The sequence below is a fragment of the Leptonychotes weddellii genome, chromosome 2 (genome assembly GCF_054177405.1).
Source record: "Leptonychotes weddellii isolate Sample4059 chromosome 2, ASM5417740v2, whole genome shotgun sequence".
Taxonomy (NCBI): Eukaryota; Metazoa; Chordata; class Mammalia; order Carnivora; family Phocidae; genus Leptonychotes; species Leptonychotes weddellii.
In genome coordinates, this window is record NC_138370.1 from 75,590,616 (window position 1) to 75,614,209 (window position 23,594).

The 23,594-nt window shown below is 34.0% G+C and overlaps 1 long non-coding RNA gene across 4 annotated transcripts in view; it reads left to right on the forward strand.

Annotated features, from left to right (window-relative positions):
- Nucleotides 1–21,885, forward strand: part of LOC145720120 (uncharacterized) — a 35,587-nt gene extending 13,702 nt beyond the window's left edge. For 2 of the 4 annotated variants that reach the window (XR_014142869.1, XR_014142866.1), the window contains exons 3-5: nt 14,145–14,353; nt 15,490–15,571; nt 18,558–18,947. This is a non-coding gene — a long non-coding RNA (uncharacterized LOC145720120). Of the gene's footprint in view, nt 1–14,144; nt 14,354–15,489; nt 15,572–18,557; nt 18,948–20,225 lie in introns of those variants that run through there. The other 2 variants (XR_014142868.1, XR_014142867.1) reach the window with 2 other exon arrangements.
- Nucleotides 21,886–23,594: the final 1,709 nt, after the last annotated feature.

The following is a 23,594-nucleotide window of genomic DNA, read 5'->3' on the forward strand; positions in this document are numbered from 1 at the left end:
CTTTTTAAAAATTTACTTCATGATAAAATAGAGTTAAATCTTGATACTAAATGATGATTTAGTATTCACTATATTAATAGATTAAAGAAGAAAGAACATATGGAACCCTCAAGTGAGGAAAGAAAAAAATTCGGGGTGCCTGGGTTAGTTAAGTGACCAACTCTTGACTTCGTCTCAGGTCATGATCTCAGGGTCATGAGATGGAGCCCCGAGTCTGGCTCTGTGCTCAGAGGGTAGTCTGCTTGTCCTTCTGCATCTCCCTCTGCTTGTGCTCCACCCCCCAAATAAACAAACAAATAAATAAATAAATCTTTTAAAAAAAGAAAAAAATTCATAATATTGAACAGTCACTTATGATAGAAATGTGAAATTTTTAATTGAAAGATTTCCTTAATTTGTTAAAAGGTATTTACCCATTACCTTCAGCAAACCTCATAACTAATAATAAAATAATAGCAGTATCTCCTTTGAAAACAGGAACAAAACACAATTTTTTTTTCTCTTTAACCTTCTGGGGGTTCTAACCAGTGTAGAGAGGATTACGAATTCAATTTTGAATAGAAGTAGTAAAAGCAAATATTCTGCCATTGTCTTAATCTTAGGGTAAAAGCAAATATTTTGCTTTGGTTCCAATCTTAAGGTGAAATATCCAGTCTTTAATATGAAGGATAATGTCAACTATAGATTTTTTGTAGATAACTCTTATCTATTTGTGTTTCATTTTGCATACTTTCTATTGTTTTTCCTTGAAATTGATATATCTTTTCTACTCCAAGATGTGATCTTTCATTAATCTCATTCTGTGTATAATTTCATCTCAGATATTGTTTTTACCTCTAGAATTTTTTTCTTTTTAACATATTAAAACATGTTAACATGTTTTTAATGTTAATATGTTAACATAAAAAATATGTTAACTTTTTAACATACAGTTACATTAATGGCTTAATGTCCTTTTCCTCAAATCCTAACATCTGTGTCAGTTCTGTCAGTTTCCAGGAATTGTTTTTTCCTCTCTTTAAAGGTCATATTTTCCTCTTTCTTATCATAACTGGTTCTATGATTGGATGCCAAACATTTCAAATATTATATTCAAATGGTACATATAATTTTGATTTTCTGTAAATATTTGATCTTTGTTCCAGGAGAAGGGTTAGTTACCTAGAAACAGTGAATCCATTTTGGTCTTGCTTTTGTGATTTTTTTAGGTGGTTCTAGAGTAGTGCTAAGTATTGGGCTCATTATTCCCCATTCCCGAGGCAAGACTCCTGAGTCTTCCACTCAATGCCCTATTAATCTTGAAATTTTCCAGTCTGGCTGGCGGGAACAGATATTATTCACTACCCTATGTGAGCACCAGGCACTGTTCCCTCTAATCTTTTTGAATGTTCTGCCTTCACATCCTCATGTATTTCTTTCACATGCATGAGCTGCTCAGGCTTTTGCTGAATACTTGCGGGGAGACTCACTGCAGATATTTGAAATTTCTCCCAGGGCATTTCTCTCCTCTCCAATGATCTCTCTCGGAAACTATAGCCATTTAGTTCTCCCTGGGGTCTCTATTCAGCTGTTTCAACTCAGGGAGTCTTTAGGGCTCTGCACCAGGCTTGGAAGTGTTCTCAAGTCAATAACCTGGGATAGGTGTCTTCTGGTTTGCTTCTCTTTCAGGTGTCACTCTCTTCTGTTGTCTAATGTTCCATGTCTTAAAGACTACCTTTTTAAGGCAGTGAAAATACTCTGTCTGCTAGCATAAGGATGGATCGATGTCATTATACATTCATCCAAATCTGTAGAATGTACAATACCAGGAGTGATCCCTAATGTAAACTATGAATGATATAGGTGATTATGATGTGTCAGTGTAGGTTCATCGATTGTAACAAATGTACCATTTAGTGGGGGTATTGATAATGAGGGACACCATGCCTGTGTGGGAGCAAGGGAGAGATGAAAAATCTCTGTACTTCCCTTTCAATTTTGTTGTCAATCTAAAACTGCTCTAAAAAATAAAGTCTTAATTTAAAAAACAAAAGACACACTACCAGAAAAAATAGGTAAAAAAGACAAAAGGAGGAAAATAAATGATAAATATGTAAATGTTTTTCAACTTTGTAAATCAAGAAGCACAAATTAAAGCAGCAAGTTCTTCCCATCACTCCTTTAAAAATGGCCAGATGCTTTCTCACATACTACTGGTAAAATGTAATTTAATACAATGTTTCTGCAAAAAATTTTGGAAAATGCATTTCAAAATATGCAAAAACCCTTTTGTTGTTGTTTCTTTCTTTCTTTTTTTGTCTGTGCTTTTTGGTTGTTTCCAGTAGGATTATAAATCTGTTCCCTGTTATTATATCTTCACCACGGCTTGTGTTTTATCACCTGCAATTTTAAAATATATTTACTCTTTGCTTTCATTTCACTTTTAAAGTGCTTTTTCCTCTCTTTTGTTTTTCTCATTTCTCTAATATTTTTATATATTCCCTTTCACCTTCTTGTGTTTGTTCCTTACTCTTTTTTTTTTTTCCCCCCTGTGGTCTCTCTTTGCTCTTCTGCTTTGTTTTCTTGCCAGTCCCCTCCCAGTATCTCTTTCCTGATACCTGACAGGTCTTGTATACCTTTGGTCACCTAGACATATTTTTTTAAAAAAAATATTGTAGGTTTGCACTCATATCATTTTGTTACATTGTTTTTGTTAATTTTGTTTTATTAATTTTATCTTCCTTAGGTTTAATTTGCCTAATGATTCTAGTCCTGACTATAATAAAATGTGCTAAAAATTCTTTGAAAGCAGTGCTGGAGTTAATGCTGTATTTCTAGTTTAGAAAGAGATACCCCTATTCGAGTAGCTTTTATAATAAATTTCCCAGTGGTCTTGACCAGTAGCTTACGTGTTTAGCTATTTGTTTATTTATTTATTTATCTTTTGATCCCTTTCACCCATTTCTCTCACCTCCTACCCCCTACGTCTGGCATCCACCCATCAGTGTTCTGTACCTATGAGCTTGGGGTTTTGTTTGTTTGTTTGTCATTTGATTCCACATATAAGAGAAATCAGAAGGTATTTGTCTTTCCCTGTCTGACTTACTGCCTTGAGATACATGCATGCTGTCACAAATAACAAGATTTCATTCTTTTTTATGGCTGAATAATATCTCTGGGTGTGTATGTGTGTGTGTACCTACTTCAATATAGTTTTCTTCTCATTTGCCTGATTTGTAGTCATGACTCAGCCAGCATTTAGGATGCCTTAAGAAAAAAAAAATTGTTCTATATGGAGCTGTAGACTCAGTATGTCTGTTGGAAGGGGTGAGTTCAGAATCTTCGTATGTCACCATTTTGAACAAGAACCTCTTCTAGATACATATTTCTGAGCCTTTACATATTGAATTTTAGCCAATCTTTCAATGGTTGCATAATTTAAAAAAATTTTCTTCACTAATATATATTAAATTACTGCATCTTTGTTGCTATGAATTCCTGGTGTTTTTCCATTATTCATTTGAACATATAGTTTATTTGTATCTTTTTTTTTTCTTGTAATACACTTGCATGGAGTTAGATTTTATTCTATTTATATTATTATTATTATTATTATTATTTTTAGTATCTCATGTTTAAATAATGAGGGTTTACCAGAACAAAAAAAATAGCTGGAGCACATTTTCAAACTTCATGGTTTTTTCAAGCATTTGCTATCTGTGATACCCTCCTACACTCTTTGAAGTGAAGGTCCACTGTCTTTGTCCTATTCATTTGCAAAGCTGTAGTTAGTATTTGTTCTATACATGAGCCATTTTCCCTTGTAAGAGAGTATGAGCTTGATATATCTGAAGTTCTCAGGAGGATATGCTGAAATAGCAATATTCAATCTTCTATACCTGCTCAGAGGTTTTTGCATTGCAATTAGCCTCTGTGAGGAATTTTCCCAGTTTCACTAGTTAGTTCTCATTGCATCTATCCAGATTTCCACTCAGGATAAAACATATTATATTAAGTGGTAATACTTTTTTGGCTTTTGGGGGAGGGAGAGGTATTTCCATAATCTATGGTTATTCTTATATTGTATTTTCATTCTCTCAGCTGCTATTCTATTGCTACTGTTTTGGTGGTTTGGTCAACGTAACCTTTACTCTGAGATTTGTGGGGATTCTTATTGCCTACTTTTTGAAAGAAGTAATGAATACTTTTTTTTCCCTGTCATGTTGATTTGCTTGGATTTTAGAAGGAATTGGGGGATAATTTAAAAACAGTCAAGTTCACTCTATGTATAATTTTGACAAAATAAAGCAAAAATTAAAAGAGAAAAAGAAAATTTAATTTAAAAAAGATCAATAATCATAGCAAGAAATACTGTTACACAAGAATAAATTGAACAAAGGGAAGGTAGTATACTTGTGGGAAAATCTTGTAAAGCTACTTACTGAAATAAATCAAAGAATGCTAACTGAGTGAAAACACAGATTGCGTCTGTGGGTGGCTAACCTCAACATTGTAAAGATGCCAGTTCCGGCCAAGAAAATCTATTCATTCACTGAATTTCACAGAATTTGATTAAACTCTTCCTGAAATGTATGCAAAGGTGAAAAAAGCCAAGATTAGCTATAACATTGAAAAAGAAGACAAATAAAAGGAAGCTTATGAACACTTACTTTAAGGATGGTTTTTGTATGATTACAAAAATATATATTATGTATTCGTTAGTAATACACAAAAGAAAATTTATGTATACTTACATGGTAAATTTATTCAAGCAAGGGCTGGATTATCACAAAACTGAAATCATGTTTATTTTAGTGAAGTAAAGGTGAGAAATAAGATTATAAAGACATTTAAGAGACTTCAAATTCTTTTGTAATATTTCAGTTCTTTAACAAATACTGGAATTAAAAAATGACAAAATGTCTAAATCAGAGTGATTATCCCTAATGTATTAGTTATATTTTCTCCTCCTACTCCCCTTTCTTTTCCTTCTTCTATCTCTCTCTTTCTCTGTCCATCCCCATCTCTCTCTTTTTCTTGTGCAGTAGGAAATGTGATTTTTTGTGGGGAAGAGGGACAAATATACCTTAATTATTTGAGTTTTCTTTTTCATTGGTCAGCAGGGAATGGTCCTGATTTTAAAAGAAAAAGAAAATGTTTATATTGCTCTATTTCCCCTCCTCTAATTTGCTGTTTTTTATTTTGGTTGGTAGTGTGATGGAATCTGTGAAGACAATTTATGAGAAAATAGCTGTTAGCACCAAAATGATAGATTCCATTAAGTGTCCTTACAATATGCATTGTGCATAATGACAGAGTTCAGCTTTTAATTTAAGTTTAAAGTTTTTTAAAAAGTATAACAGTAAATTCTAGACCACCAGACACTGAAATCCATGATGAATAACCATCTTGGCATTATACTTTAATCACTATAAAACTATTTATTCTTTTTTTTAATGTGTTTTTTTTAAAGCTAATTTATTCTTTTTTTTTTTTTTTTAAGATTTTCATTTGACAGAGGGAGACACAGCCAGAGAGGGAACACAAGCAGGGTGAGTCGGAGAGGGAGAAGCAGGCTTCCTGCGGAGCAGAGAGCCCAGTGCGGGGCCCGATCCCAGGACCCTGGGATCATGACCTGAGCCGAAGGCAGACGCTTAATGACTGAGCCACCCAGGCACCCCTAAAGCTATTTATTCTTAAAAGGAAGCAGAAAATAAAATATTGTCTAATCAGACTAGGTAAACATTGTTTACACAGAGAAAAACTACTTGTTGGGGATTTCTGTGACCATTTTTAGGAGTTGTGTTTGAGGCAGAGTAATGACAACACAAATAATATTGTGGGCAAGGAATAACTTGCTCAATTGGAATAACTGAAAAGGTGATCACTGAAGTGAAGCTTAATATTCAGTTACACTAGGATAAAATGGATCTTTCTGTAGTGGGTAAGGTTAGTCTATTACCAGTGAAATCTAATAAAGTAGACTGCTAGAAACAATGCCACTTTATACATTATGTTTTAGATGATCTGAAAGATGTTCAAAGTTGACATAACACAAACAGTAAGTGACAGTTGATCCAATTTCTCATATAGCATGTTAGAAATATCTGTGGAGACCAAAATGAAAAAGAAACACATTAAGTATTTTCAGTAACTTGCAAAATTTTTGGTCATGTCCCTGTAGGAGAACTCCACCTGGCACCTTGGCAATCTTGCACATATCCGTATAGATCACACAAGCAGAAGTATGAACCATAGCTGATCTGAGTCTTGGCAGAATGCTTTGTGATACCTACCAGATACAAGAAGATACAAAGGCATCTAAAGAGCATCTACAAGGCTATCCCACTCATGCCCTTCACCTAGATTCCCTAGGAGGTTAACACGAGACAGTTTCTTATCACCTCCTGGATTCTGATGAGATACGAGGCTTCCAGAACTTTACACTCAGAATGAAACTTCAAAACATAAAACTGTTCAGCTTCAGTCTAGAATGAGCCCCTCAGCAACAAGGTATCCCACTCCCGTGTTTTAGCCATTTGGCTCCTTTGGTTTCGGGGTCTTCCTTTTTTGGTGTTGGGAAAAAGACAATGGGAAGCTGGCTCCTTTAGCTAATCTTTTTATCCCTATGTAAGTAATAAAGTCTGAATCTAAAAGTGACTCATTGTATCTTTACTAGTAAAACTGGTCAGGTCTTGGTCTGGCCTTGTCTTACATGCCCTTGACAGAGACAAATTAAGAAATTCACTTTGCATCACTGAAACAGGACAATGGGTCATCTTCCCAGCGTCGAATCAATCAAATTATTTAGTCTTGCTTCATGGATCCTCACATTCTAACCCTGTAACCAAGGCCCTGCCCACCACACACACACACACACACACACACACACACACACAGACTCATACATTATATCTATAACACAGTCCCTGAATGATCCCTGACATCTTGAGTTCTTATTCTCCCATTTAAGTGCATTATTTTGTCCAGAAATACAGTTCTGTTGAATGTCACTTCTCCTGGGAATTGAAATAGTGCCCTTAAAATACAATTCTTGCAGCTAAGTCTCAATATTTATGTCAAATAGCTCTGAATATGACTACTTAACTGTAAGAAACACCTCAAAACACCTGTTAGACTACATGACTTTTAACTTTAATTAATTTAATTTCTATTTTTTATTGCTATATTCTCACACACAGAATAGTATTGGGTATATTATAGTGCTCAATTGTAATCTTTGATTGACTTAAAGAAATACAGAATAGTGTGACAAAACATAGCCCACAAGGAGAATTTAAGCCAGGGCATGGTGAAAACTTGCCAGTATTTTAGAAAGCTGCTGTTCTATTTTCAGTCTTATGAATTAAAGTGAGAAAGAATGACACTATCAAAAGCAGTTTACATGGCATCTTCAACGTCTTGGAGTATTGTACTGGATAAGGAGTAGAAGGAATATCTGGAAGGAGTTTAAATGCTCATAGCGTATCTAATACCTCTATAAAGAGAAAGAACTAGGGATGCCTGGGTGGCTCAGTTGGTTAAGCATGGACTCTTGATTTCAGCTCAGGTCATGATCTCAGGGTCATGAAATCAAGCCCTGCATAGGGCTGGTGCTGGGCGAGGAGCCTGCTTTAAGATTCTCTCTCTGCCTCTCCCTCTGCCCCTACTCCCCTGTTTGCACATGCTCTCTCTATATATACAAGAAAGAAAAAAGAAAAAAAAAAGAGAAAGAATTAGTATCAAAACTTGTCTATAGATAGGGAAACTGGGAAAATGGCAGATAGCTTCAGTAGGAAAGCCAACCTCTATGTTATTTAACATTTTCTATGAGTATATATTACCTATTCAATTTACAAAGTGTCAAGTATGTTTATAAATGATTTGGTTGTAACATGACAGGGCTGAATGAAATAAATCTTAGCTAGGAAATGAGCATGAAATTCTGTTGAAAAAATAGAAGATTCATGGTAGACAATAAGCTCAGTTTGTGCAAATTATTAAAAATGACTACTGAAACCAACAAATAGAATGGTCCAACTCTGTTGTTTTGCAACCCCAAGAATTCCCCAGGTAAAATTTGAAATTGGCCTCCATGCATGGAGGGCAAGGAGAGACTGAAGAAAGAGACAGACCACTCCAGATTGGGAGGGGGCAGGTTTAATAAGCATATGAATTTACATACTAGGCTTTTCTTCAATGGATGCGAGACAAGTACATCTCTGCATCCACCAGCCAAAACCTTAAAAGTTTATATAGAGCTTTAACAGGGTTCAGTCACTTGTACAGTCCAAATGGTCCCAACACCACCTTATGCTCTCAAGGCTGCATTTTTGAAACAGCTGCTAGTAGGAAAACAGTGGTCTGAACATATATTCCAAGGACGGGAAAGAGGGTAAAGAGCCTCTAATTGCCTGGGTCCAGCTTGTGGGTCAACCAGCAGTCACATCCTCTTAATGACCTCCTCTAACACTCAGATCAAACATCAGTGCCAATTTTAACATATCTAGAGTGATTTTATCAAGCAAAATTGCTATTTTCCACTTCTGGAATTGTTCATGTATATCTGGGTGTCAGGTTTCAAAGCTCTATATTCAAAAGCTAATTGAAAGGGTATATAACCAGTGATAAAAACAAAAAAGTAGATAAATCTTAAAGAAAATGATATATAAAAAGGGTATAAAACTTTGAAAACTCATATATAATTCCAATAATTTTAAAAATATTAATCCTCATTTGTTAAGTTTGATAGCAGTTTGTAATACAAGTGCAAAGGGAGCATATTGAGTAAATCAATTTGCCTACAAAAAGTAGCAGAGACATTTATAAAGGGAAGAAGGTAAACATCAAGAATTGAACATGTCTTTAAATTCTAACTTACTGTGTTGTGCATACATACAACTGATTACACATTTATTTTTAGTCTTTGTGTTTTTTTCATTATTTGATAAATCTGAATTTAGTACATTCAGAGCACACTAAATCTGTAGGTACACAAATGTTGCACAATGATGAACATACTGTTACATATTTCCTTTGATAGAATTATACATTTCTTTACAGATGTGAATTAGAGTTTTTATTTTTTATTTTTATTTTTTTTGCTTTAGTTGCCATTACTTTTACCCATTCAGCCTCACTATGTCTCATTTTCTTCTTGAACCAGGCAGAGTTATGTCGCTAAAGAAAAAAGAACTAATTTTTTTTCTTTTCCTTTGCTTTGGAAATTAGGTCATCCTGACATTTAGTAGCCTGCTTAAATAATATTGATAGTACTGCAAGGAACAAGTACCATTATATTAAAAAGTCCTAAACAAAGTTGCATTGCATGTTGAGTTCCAACTCAAGGAGGAGAAAGGGACACATTGTCTTGGTTGGATGAGTCTGAGAGAGACATCTGCTGGCTACATTTGAATAGCTACTCTGGGAAACTTTTTTATCAGAATTGGTAGTTCTTTTTAAAGGACAATCAGGAGAAAGAAACAGAAAGATATGGCAAAAATATCTGAGGATGTTTCTAGAATATAACTCATTCAAATAACTTTGATAATTAGATTATTAACAAGTTCACAAAAAGACAAATAAGCGTATGCATTACAGAAAAGTGCTTGCTCATCGACAATGTCCATTTAAATAATAACAACTGGACAGTAAAGTCATACATAATATAATCATAAAGTAATAGTAAAAATTGATCATAAAACTAATATAGTATTTAGCTGGACACAAATTATTTTTTACAAATCAAAAATAATGCCAAATAATAAAACATTTTGTAAAATGTTACTTTTGAATATTAAACTTTTAAATTTTAAAACTGTCACCTTTTTATATACATCGTGTCTTAAGATTTTTCCTTTTTTGCCATTCAACTTTGTTCATATATTTATTCAAATAAATGTACCCAAATGCTAATAATTATCATTATGTCATTTTTTTTTTTTTGCTACAGCTACCATTTCCAAAGATACCAAGAAGTGGGTATAATGTAATAATTATCTCTTTGTTCCACCTACTGCTTTATACAAACATTCCTATGAAAAATCCATATAGACAGAAAATTCAATCTCAAAGAATCAAATAAAGAATTAAAGTAATTGAAAAAAAAAAAAAGCAATGTCCGATACATGGGATTGAAAGTCTGAAAAGGATTTAGCCACTTGAAAAGTCTTTCTCTTTTTATATGAGTTCTGTAAAAATAGCCAGTGATTATAGTTTTAGAAGTTGTTTATTCCTTCAACCAGCTGTGTAAAGGATAAAAGACAGACTCAATCTCTTCCAACAAATTTCTTTTGGTTCAAACTTGTGGCTTATCTGTCTATGTCGGTTAAGTCTTTTCTCCTGTTGGCACTGTTGCTGCCTTGCTTTTTCTGTCTCTTTCTTTTGGAGATGAGTTGCTACATCAGTGACCCTTATTTTGTTTTAAAGAATGGTGTCATTTTTATGTGGGAGAGTCCAAAGGACTAAAGACATCCTCCTGAAACCTTAGCTACCTTCTTGAATTAACAGCAGCTGAAGTCATACTGATATTCCAGGGCTGATGTAGGAAACATCAGTTATTTGCATCTCAAAGCCTCCCATCTCTTTTTTTCTCTTACTTGTTTAGTAACAAAAACAATTCTTTGCATTTGTACAGACTATGGCTTACATCATAATGCCCTATCACAAAAAATTCTATTCTAGTAATCCTGTTCATACCTAGGGTTATCTCTCCTGACTCCATTTAATTGCCTTTCTTCTTTTTTCTCTTCATTCAGATTATCCTTAAATTATTTTTGATAGATGCTATTTATTCATCTGAGAGAGAGTTAGGGGAAGGGCATAGGCAGAGAATATCAAGCAGACTCCATGCTGAGCATGGAGCTTGAGGCAGGGCTCGATCTCACCACCCTGAGATCATGACCTCAGCCAAAACCCAGAGTCGGCTGCTTAACTGACTGTGCCACCCAGGCACCCCCAGATTATCCTTAAATTAAAACAAATACTGTATTATATTTATTTCCTGTATTGTCTTAAAGAATCTTTGGAAAACAACACTGACTAGAAATACAACCAATTATTTTCATTTCCCAAAGAGAAAATTGAGATTCAGAGAGACTAAATGGTTTTCTCAGGGACATATGTGTTTTTTAAATTTTTTGTTTATTTTTGTTTGTTTATAATATTGCCCAGGGCTAGCCCTCTACATATATTTTTTAAACATTGCTTTTTAAAGTTGTTATTTATTAAAGAATAAATATATCAGATTAAATTTAAGATCAGCATTAAATTTCAATAACTATTCTTTAACTCCAACTCGATTCTTCTCTAATATTTGTTTTCTTATAAATAATTACTATCTACTGATATCTGTTTTTTCATCCTCTTGGATGTTAATCTCAAATATATTCTTATTGTACAACATGAAGATATCATGGTATATATTCCCAATATATTTATATTTACATGTTTATATGTGTGATAAAATAGTGCTATAAAAATACACTTACACATTGTGAAACATATTCTCAAAATTTCAATTGATTAAATAAACATAAAATACACACCTAAATGATCATTGTGCTCATCCCCATTGTTTCTGTTTCTATATTTATAATTTGACCTAGATACAAATTATTTAGTAATATGTGAGACAGGACAAAATAATTGACAATATATCAATATAATAAAGTGAACAAAATGCATCGAAGACCTTGCCTGAACCTTATCATTGCCCTGTTGAAAGACAAGGTATAGAACTATTTGAATACATAATTTTAAGCATTCTAACATTCTATCATCTCACTATCTTAGCCCTATATAACTCTGTCTTTACATTAATGCTATCTATCCATGTTTCCATCTTTTTATTTTAACATCTACAGACTATCCCACCTCAACTCCAACCTCTTTCCATGCAGAATACACTCTTTAACCACACCACATGTCTTATTTCTTCTACTCTCACTACTCTTGTTCTGCTTGCCCTTACTACTGGCTGAATTTGGCTACACCTTTCTCTGATTTTAATCTTAGCCCAAACTGGAGGGCATATTAGAAAAAAAAAATATTTAGGGGCACCTGGGTGGCTCAGTTGTTAAACGTCTGCTTCGGCTCAGGTCATGATCTCGGGGTCCTGGATCTAGCCCCGCATCGGGCTCCGTGCTCAGCGGGAAGCCTGCTTCTCCCTCTCCCCGCACCCACTCCGCTTGTGTTCCCTCTCTCACTGTGTCTCTCTGTCAAATAAATAAACAAAATCTTTAAAAAAAAATTAAAGAAAAAGTATTTAATTTGCGATATTGAATCTGTATGGTCTTCACATTCAGCTGGAACTTCAGCACTTTTTAGCATTAATTCTTTTTTGTGTACCTGATGTTTTATATTTCTGTGGTTGTTATTTTGAAGATTCACCACTTTCCTTATCTCTTTCTCTCACTCTTACTCATTCCTCTCTTTGTTCAAAATCTTGCCTACTACTTCACAGGGAAAACAGAGACCATTATATATCAACTTTAATTTAACCCATCCATTTAGCAAATATTTATTGTGCTCCTCTCTGTTTTGGATATATAGCAATGGAAAAGTGTTGTTCTGGGCCCTTAGAATTAATGAGGAAGATTGACATGGAAGACTACTAGCTGTCCCTCATTATCTCCCTTTTCCATTGTAATTGAGTTTAACTGGTGTGTGGACATTTAATGGTGTTTACAGATGTAGGGTGCCATAACTGGTTTTTAAATTTTATTTATTTCATCTTTATTTTCAGACATTTTATATAATTAATCTATATTAGTTGTATAATTCATAAAAGTCTCTGAGAAACAGAAATTAATGGCTAATTTGTAAAACTTAATAGGTGCCAAACACTATGCTAAGTGCTGCATATGGATTTTTTGTTTAATTCTGGTCACATACTTATGAGGATTTGGTGATCACTAGGTAGGCAGGTCTATATAAATGCAAGTGCAAAGTTGAGGTTTACAGGGGTTAAGTACTAGCTCAAGGTCAAATATCCAGTGAAGATATGGACCTGCCATATAAATATGGGAAAATCTGGCCAAGAGACACACAGAATTGATCTTACAAGAGTAAGAATTTCTCAGTATCATAGAACTTCTAAAATATAAATTTATCCTTGTCTGTATCTACTAAAAAGTTAATTCTAAACAACCTCTCCCACTTTCATGTCAAACAAAGGCACTTAAAATTTAGAGCAAAACTTTGATGTGTCCTAAAAGACTCAACAAGATATGGTCACTATTTACTCCAACCAACCTCTTATTGAACCACTATCACCTAGACTCCAGTCACATGGGATCTTTGTTATGTTTGGTCAATGAATGCAACAGGATCTCTTCTATGGCAAGTCTTTTTGCATGTGATTTCCTTTCTATCTAGAAAGATCTTTACAACCTCATGTCCCTATCTTACTTTACCTATTATATACCATCAAATCTATTGGCATGATTGTAAGATAAAATATTTCAATTAAACTTTTGATTTTAAGGTAATTGCATATTTCTGTACAGTTCTAAGAGATAATACAGAGATATCCTGTCAACTCCTGACCTATTTTCCTCCATTGATAACAATTTGCATAATTACAGTATACTATCACAACCAGGAAGTCAACATTGATACAATCCATCAACATTATTCAGTTTTCACCAGTTTTATATGTACTCATTTGTGTGTGTGTATATTTCTATATAATCTTATCATATGTGTGTAGAGTCATGTGACCATAATCATGGACCATAGCCAACATACAGAGCAATTCCATCACAAGGATCTCTCATCATACCCTTCTATAGCCACAGCTACCTCTTTTCCTCCTCCCTTTATAATTCCTGGCAACCACTAACTGTTTTCCATCTTTACAATATTGTAATTTGAAGGATATTACATAAATGGAATGTGTGCAAGCTTTTAATTTTTTTCTGTATTGTTTTTTGATAACACACTTTTTAATTTTTAGGATATCTTTAGATTTACGGGAGAATTATCAAGATGGTTCAGGAGAATTCTGATATGCCTGCACCACTTCCCCTATTATTAACATCTTACATTAATATAGTACAATTATAGTAATTAATGAAATAATATTGATACATTATCATTAAGGTAGAAGTTTTATTCATATTTCCTAGTACTTACCTACATGTCGTCCATCTTTTCTGTTCCAGGATTCCATCCAGAATACCACATTACATTAGTTGTCAATTCACCTTAGATTCCTGTCTGTGACAGTTTCTCAGAAATTTTTTTTATAACCTTGACTGTTTTGAAGAGTACTGCTCAGGTATTTTGAAGAATGTCCCTCAGTTGGATTTGTCTGTTGTTTTTTCTCATGATCAGACTGGAGTTAATGAGTTTTGATGGGAAGACCACAAAGGTAAAGTATCATGTTCATCACATTATATCAGAGATATATGCTATCAATATGACTTCTTACTGCTGATACTAATCTTAATCATCTAAGGTAGTTATTTGTCAGGTATCTCCATTGAAAAGTTGATTTTTTTTTTCCTTTTCCAAACAGTACTCTTGGGAAGTCACTATGTGTGGCCAACCCTTAGGGAGTGGGAATTATGCTTCACCCCCTTAAGGCTGAGGTATATATATAAATTACAGACTTTTTTTGAGGATTTGTCTCTTCTTCCTCATTTAATTTTTAGTCATTTTCTTAATTATTATAAACTCATGGATACTCGTTTCATACTTTGGTTTATATTCCAACACTATTTTTTTTGTTCCTTAAATTGTTCCAGCTTTGGCCGTTGGGAGTTCCTTTAGTTGGCTCCTGTGTCCTTTTCATATACTCCCATTATTGTGTGTGTTTGTTTGCCTCCTTACTGTTGTTGTTAATTCCTTATTTACTGGCAGTACAAGATATTCCAGGCTCATCTTTTATATTACTTCATCAGCCTTAGAATTAGTCATTTATTCAAGGAGCCATGGTTCCTCTTATTGGAGAATGGTATTAGAAACTAAAATCTAGGTGCTAGGTTTCCTCATTATGCATGTACATTTCAATAGTTTGTTCCATTTTATTGGTGAGTAGTATTTCATTAATGTGGGTATATCATAGTTTGTTTAATTATTTACCTGTTAAAGGACATCTGGGCTATTTCCAGTTTTTGGCTAATAAAGCTGTTAGGAACATTCATGTTCTCTAGATTAAATGCCCAAGAGTGCAATTTCTGGGTCATATGGTTAGTGAAATTTTAGTTTTATAAAAGTCTGGCTAACTGTTCTCTGGAGTGACTTTATCATTTTACATTCCATTCCCACTAGCAATAAATTAGTGAACCAATTTCTCTGTATCATTGCCAGCATTTGATATTATTTATATTTAAGCCATTTTGATAGATGTGTGGTGATATTTTATTTTGGTTTTACAATAATATTTTATTTTATTTATGTACCGCTGAGAAATAAGAAAGGATAGAAGGAAGAGTGAGAGAATGAGCCCATGCACATGTGAGTGAGCAAGACTACCACTGATTGTTACTTATATCCTGATTTTAGAACGGTTACAGACTGAGAGAACAAAAGTGGACCACAAAATCAGTAATAAGTAGTGAACATCTCTTCCTTCTGCGAATCTCAGGTAAAAGGCCATTTTTTTCACAGAAGCTTTGCCTGATCCCAAGGCAATCTTGCTGAGGTCACCTACTTGTAGTAGTTATATGTTTATTTCCTCCATACTACTAATAACATTTTGTAATTAATGATATCACAACGTATTTAATTGATGTGTCCCTTTTCCTTATTGGACCCAAAGCCCTAGAGGGTAGAGACTGTATCTCTTCTGTTTACCCCACTATCTCCAACATCTACTCCAGGTTCTGGTATACAGTTGTTTAAAACTAAGGAGGGCATGTGATCTGATGAGCATGGGGTGTTATATGCAACTAATGAATCATTAAACACTACATCAAAAACTAATGATGTACTATATGTTGGCTAATTGAACTTAATAAAAAAATAAATAAAACTTGTTACATTAATACGTAGACATATTCTTCACTAAGTAATGATGTTTTCAATCAAATAATTTAATGTTTTTAAAATTCTATTTACTTATTTGCAAAATAGAAATAGATTTAGATCAATTCTAAGACTCTGGACTTCCAGTTACACAGAGAGGGGTGATAAGCAACGGAGATATAAAGAGATGATTTTTATTTTCAAACTCAATACTTTAAAAAAAAGAAATACTATTTAAAGTTATCAATAAAATAAACTTTCTTCGCATATTTCCAAAAACAAGGCTAAACAGTTTTTTTTCCCTTTGCGAAAATTACCTCAATCCCCCTCCTCAACCTGGTTGAACCTGCCAGGACTTCTTCAATTAAGTTGGTTTGTCTTCCCAGGAGGCTTCAGTCTCTGAGTATCTTGGGAAAGGAGGCTATAGTTCCTGCTGTTTTAATATCCATCTTAAAATTAAGACAATACTAGAAACATAAAAAAATATAACACCCTGGTACCCAGTAAATATTTTGTTTGAGGGAATCTGCCAATAAGGAAAACCTTGTCAAAACAGAGTGGTTTTGAGTTTTGTTAGTTATGGATCTATAGTTGTAAGATATTTCACAATACCTCTTAAGTATGGCAATACAAATTAACTTCAGTGTATTTATTGAAAACAGTTTCATGGCACAAATTTATTGCCAAACTTATGACTAGTGGAATAAAAATTAAATTATGGGCCATGATTCAGGATAGCCAATGCACTAAAATCAGATGTTCTTGACATGCCCCCAATAAAAGAGAATGTAATAAATCATACTCAATATAAAGTATTAATCAATAAATGCCACCTATGTGGATTTTTAATTGGAAAGTAAACTAAAATCATAGTAAAGGGCATGGGTCATGATGAAAGCATTTTCAAATTAAATATAGAATATTCTTCAAACAATTTGTAATGTGTTCAAGCAATTTTAAATCACTTTGTTATATAATTGCATATTTTTGAATAAAGATTGATAGAGTATAACTTAGTCTTTGTTTATAGAAATAACAAGGGATATGGAAATACTAGTTTATATGATCAATGTAAATAGTCTAACTGGATAGCTCAGGCCAAATTACTTCATATTTAATAGAATTTAATCAACGTAGGTGATTTTTTCTTTCTTCTCAACTTTGTCTTAAGGAGCTCTGATGGATTCTTCATCCCTCAGAGTCCATTTTCTACCCCTCACTTTTAGTTCTACAAACAGAATGCCACTCATCTACAGTCTGTATGCCTGGCTTACCCTTATATGGCTACATTGTGTCTAATTGGATACAGCTTCCATGTCACAGCCTTAATGAAAGCTGCCCTTGAATCTCTTTATTTCCACTGAGGAAAATAATGGTTTATACCTCGTAAGGAAAATGTGAGAATTAAATAAGATAATTTATGAAAAAGAGAATAAAATCAGTTATTGTAAGTTTTTACACTAATATTAGCCACATAATAGTTATTAATGTTTTTTTTATGAAGCATTATTAAATAAAAGTGTTAAGTTGGCAGCTTCAAGGAAAATATAAATTGAATGAGGGCAGAATTCCCTACACATTATAAAATGTGTTCCCAAATTTGACTTTGAATCACCTGATAGCCAAAACAAAATAAGAAAATGTGACTAGTTGCATGATTTTCTGCGTCAGTGAGAAAATGATGTGCTAAGGAGAGATTAGGATTTTAAATACTCACATTATAAAGTAATTTCTGTCATGGACTTTTCATAAATATATAGTAAGCTCTGCATCTGCTTTTATCCCTCTATGAATATAATTTGAGGTAAAACTTCGAAACTTAATGAGGTGAAATCAGTTCTGTCAGAATTAATGGCAACGTATAGGCAGTACAGTAGAGTGTGTAAGGAGAGTGATCTAGTTTTGAATCCAGGTTTGGCCTCACCTGTGGATCCCCAGGCAAGTTACTTACCTCAAGCAAATGTAAAGCCTTGGACTGGCTTGAAGACTGATAATTCATATTCATTTGGTGTCCAAAAGAGTTTATAAAGTGGAATGAAATTATTTGTATTACTTATTTATACCAGTTTAGTAGGTCTGTTTTCCAGAAGAGTCACCAGAGCAGATTCCTCTTCATAATAGCAAGGCAAGTTTCTTATGACTGGAAGAATCTCCTGCAGAAATAATAGGTCCTCATAGGGAACTTAGAATGCCTGAAGACGCTGCATGGTTCCTGATTTGTATGGTTGTCTTGGAAGTTTTTCACTTATTTTTCCATTTAAGAAATTTGTATCATCTATCTTTGTCAGTTGATGTCTTTCCGTCAATCTTGCCATCAACCTCAAAGGTTGGTGTCAGAATACAGATTAGCACAAAGACTTAGAACCTGAAGATTAGGTTGATTAGGAGCAATTGGGAACTACAACAACACTTGGAAAAGAAAATGATACTAGATGGCTAGGATTACAGGCAGACCATTTTAAACAAAGAGCCTATAAATATTTAGCAGTGATGAAGGACTGCTTCAGAAGAATATGACCTTTATTTTCCATTATTTGAGACAGGTTTGCATACTGGATTAAAAATAAATTGTTGTCCAAATGGTAAAGTTCACATTTCTCCTTTAGATTCTAGACTCCATTGGCTTTAACCAAAGAAGTAGAGATGCCTGAATGTTTCGAATGGAGACTGAAACCAAGAAGCACTGGACCAGGAATCCAATAGGAAAGCAAAACAAGAACTAAAACTGTGGATTCTCATGTTTTTGTGCATAAGTACTTGGGGTGTTAATGTTAAAAATGTTGGTGGGTCAGAGCACACCCTCAACTCCATCCTCTCTGAAACAGAAGTTTGTCATAAATTAAAATTTACAAGAGGTGAGAGGTTGTTTGACTTTAAGCAAGTCAAAGCTCCCTGTAGAGGGGAAAGGAAAGAGGCAGATTGCAGAGTAAGGAAAAGAAAATTTCAAGTACAGGAATTAGTATTAACTGTGTTTTTAAAAAGTGTTTTATTTTTATTTTTTTATCATGATAAGTGTACTCTTTAACCTTCATCACCTATTTCATCCTCTCCAGCTCCCCTCTGGTAGCCATCAATTTATCTCTGTAGTTAAAGATCTGTTTCTTGGTTTGTTTCTCTCTCTCTCTCTTTTTTGCCTTTTACTTGTTTGTTTTATTTCTTAAATTCCACATATGAGTGGAATCATGTGGTGCTTGTCTTTTGCTGACTGACTTCTTTCACTTAGAATTATACTCTCTAGCTCCATCCATGTCATAGCAAATGGCAAGATTTCATTCTTTTTATGGCTGAGTAATATTCCTGTGTGTGTGTGTGTGTGTGCATGTATATATACACATATATGTGTATGGTATGTATATACCCCCTCTTCTTTATCCATTCATCTATTGATGCACACTTGGACTGTCTCTATGTTTTGGCTATTGTAACTAATGCTGAAATAAACATAAGGGTCATGTATCCCTTTGAGTAAGTGTTTTTGAATTTTTTGGGTAAATACCCAGTAGTGCAATTACTGGATCATAGGGTAATTCTATTTTTAATTTTTGAGGAACCTCGATACTATTTTCCACAGTGTTTGCACCAGTTTTCATTCTCGCCAACAGTGCAAATGGGTACCTGTTTATCCATATCCTCACCAACACTTGTTTTTTCTTGTGTTTTTGATTTTAGCCATTCTGTCTGGTGTGAGGGGTATGTCATTGTCATTTTGATGTGCATTTCCCTGATGATGAGTGATGTTGAACATCTCTTCATGTGTCTGTTAGCCATCTGTATGTCTTCTTTGAAGAAATGTCTGTTGATGTCTTCTGCCCATTTTTTAATTGGATTATTTGTTTTTTGGGTGTTGAGTTGTATTAGTTCTTCATATATTTTGGATACTAACCCTTTATCAGATATGTCATTTGCAAATATCATCTCCCATTCAGTAGGTTTCTTTTTAGGTTTGTTGATTGTTTCCTTCGTTGTGCAGAAGCTTTTTATTTTGATATTGTCCCAATAGTCTATTTTTGCTTTGGCCTCAGGAGACATATCTGGAAAAATGTTGCTACAGCTGATATCAGAAAAATTACTGCCTGTGCTCTCTTTAAGGATTTTTATGGTTTTAGGTCTCACATTTAGGTCATTAATCCATTTTGAGTTTATTTTTATGCATAGTGGAAAAAAGTGGTTCAGTTTTATTCTTTTGCATATATCTGTCCAGTTTTCCCAACATCATTTTTTAAAAGGTTTTATTTATTTATTTATTTATTTATTTATTTATTTATTTATTTCAGAGAGAGAGAGCACGAGCAGGGAGAGGGATCAAGGGAAAGGGAGAAGTAGACTACACACTGAGCGGGGACCCTGATGCAGGACTTGATCCCAGGATCCAGGATCAGAACCTGAGCCAAAGGCAGACACTTAACCAATTGAGCCACCCAGGCACCCTCCAATACCATTTTTTGAAGAGACTTTTCCCATTGTGTATTCATTCCTTATTTGTTAAAGATTAATTGACCATATAATTGTGGATTTATTTCTGGGTTTTCTATTCTATTCTACTGATCTATGTGTCTATTTTTATACCAGTACCATACTGTTTTCATTCTACTGCTTTGTAATATAACTTGAAATCTGTATGAACTGTGTTTTAATATGCATGAGTACCTAATGTCTGTTTTGACATTTTTTAATGAAGTGTGAACATGCAGTTTGATGACTTATGAAACTAATTATTATGTGTGTATAAATATATATATGTTATAATCATACACATAGTTTTTTTTATTTTTTAAAAAATTGTATTCAGAGTACAGGATCTCAGAAATTATTTCATACTTGGACCATATTCCTTTGAGTGTAGAGTCAGAAGTACTTAGGTGACATAGAGTTTTTATTGCTAAAATGTACATAATAAACAATTTTATCCCCAAACTTCTCTTTGAATGATGAGTAAATTCATGATACATAGCCTGTTAGGAAGATTCTGAATATGAATTTTACCTAACATGTCAAAGCAATTTCACTATTATTAGAGTGGTACATGATTCCAATATATTCTAAATTGGTCTAAAGATGTGGTGATCAAAGTGTTAACTAACTTTTTCCTTCAGGCATGGTTGTGCTTAGGAGAAGATATTTTGCTACATTGGAGCCAAAAGAGATAAGTGGGGGAGGCTGGAACTAGGCCTAGCTTCTCTAATCCCAAGATGCTTGGGAAAATAACTTTTTTTTTTTTCTTTCTCATCCCCTTGAGGTGTTTTGCTAACTATGGTTTTTACTAATCTTTCTTAGGAAGGGAAAGCATCTGGCAAGGAGTTGGATGTTTGTCCCCCCCTTCCTTCACTACTTTTATGTCTTTATTTATTTATTTATTTTAGTAAAAATTTGTAAGAGGTGAAGTTACACTGAAAAAAAATTCAATAAAAAAGAAAATTATTGTATTGGAAAGAAAAATTTTCAAGTTCGTTATCAAAACATTAAACTGTCAGGAGCCCTGACAGCAGTACTATTGACCAGGAACAGCAAGAGAAGCTGGTAGTAAGAAACTGGAATAAAGATCAGGACAGTTTCTTGTTCTACATGTAAGGAGCATAGAAGTCACCACTCTGTCCTAACAAGTAAAAATCTGAACAGACTGAAGAAACAACTCTTCTTGGATCCATAAGAGAGGAGAGATCACAAGACAAATTTCTGTTCCTGATCTGGATAGAAAGATAGGTGAATATAGGGAGTCACAGCTTACCAGAGCAGAGTTGTGCAAGCAGAAACTATTGCAGCAACCAGTGCTGGGGAAGGAAAACCTGAGTTGTAATTGACAAATTTCTGGAGGCTCAGTATGGACAAGTCTGGGAGTGAATAACTACATGGGACCCCAGTTATTGAGGGCCTCCACAACATTGTGGGATTCACCTTCAAGAGCATTACCAGATTCTCACAGAAAATATGACAGAAAAAAATCCCCTCAGTCTTCTGACAGGGAGAGGAGAAAAGGAACCATTTTAAAGTACTTGAGAGTAATCTGTTCTTATTAACAATGCCTCCTCTTAGTTCCCCTTGTTAACCGGAGCCCAACTTGTCAGAGCTTAACTTTTCTGGGGGAAAGGAAATACTCAACTCTAAACAATAAAATTGATAAGATTCTAGCCAGGCTAACTAAGAAAAAAACCCCACAAATTACTAATATGAAAAGTGAGAAAGGGGCAACATTGCTACAGATCTCATGGGCATTAAAAGGATGATACTGGATTTACTATGAACAAGTCTATGCTCACAGAGTTGATGACCTAGAAAAAATGAACCAATTCTTTGAGAAACATAATTTGCCAAAACATATAGGAAGAATAGACTATTTGAATAGGGCTATATGTATTAAAGAAGCTGAATCAATAATTAATAACCTTACAAAACAGAAAACATCAAGTAGAGATGGATTCACTGGTGAATTCTATCAAACATTTAAGGAAGAAGTTGTATCAATTCTCTTCATTTCTTTCAGATGATAGAAACAGGGATACTTCTTTTTTTTTTTTTTATTTAAAGATTTTATTTATTTGACAGAGAGAAAGACAGCCAGAGAGGGAACACAAGCAGGGGGAGTGGGAGAGGGAGAAGCAGGCTTCCCGCGGAGCAGGGAGCCCGATGCGGGGCTTGATCCCAGGACCCTGGGACCATGACCTGAGCCGAAGGCAGACGCTTAACGACTGAGCCACCCAGGCGCCCCAGAAACAGGGATACTTCTTAACTCATGATGTCAGCATTTACCCTAACAACAAAACCAGACAAAGACATTAAAAGAGAACTACAGACCAATATCTCTTGTGAACATAAATGCAAAAATCACCAATAAAATATTAGCAAATAAAGTCCAACAGTATATAAAAATAATTATACACCATGACCATCTGGGATTTATACCAGGTAGGCAAAGTAGGTTTAACTTTCATAAATCACCTATGTAATTTAAAAAAAGAAAAATCCCATGATCATATCAAAGGATACAGAAAAAGTATTAGCAAAATCCAGTACTCATTCATGATAAAAATGTTCAGTAAACTAAGAATAGAGGGGAATTTTCTCAATTTGAAAAAGGACATCTACAAAAAAAAAAAAAGTATAGTTAACATCATACATAATGGTGAGAAACTTGAATCTTTCTCACTAAGATCAGGAACAAAGCAAAGATGTTTCCCCCTCACCACTCCCTTTCAAAATTGTACTAGAAATAGTGGCTAATGCAGTAAGACAAGAAATGGAAAAAAAAAGATATACAGATGGGAGAAAAGAAATAAAACTGCCTTTGGTTGCAGATGACCTGATCATCTATGTAGAAAATCTGAAAGAATCAAACAAAAATATCTGGAATTAATAAGTGATTAAAACAAATCTATAGAATACATGGTTAATATGCCAATGTCAGTTGCTTTCCTACATGCCAGCAAGGAGCGAGTGGAATTTGAAATTAAAAATAATAGCATTTATATTAGCATTTTTAATAATGTATCAAAATATATGCCTTACCCTGCAACCACAAATCTCACTTCTGGAATTTAACATATATACATTTCTGCATAAATTGGATGACATAGATATAAAGTAATTCACTGAAATATTATCTGTAACCCCAAAATTATAAATAACCCAAGCACTCATCAATAAGGTAC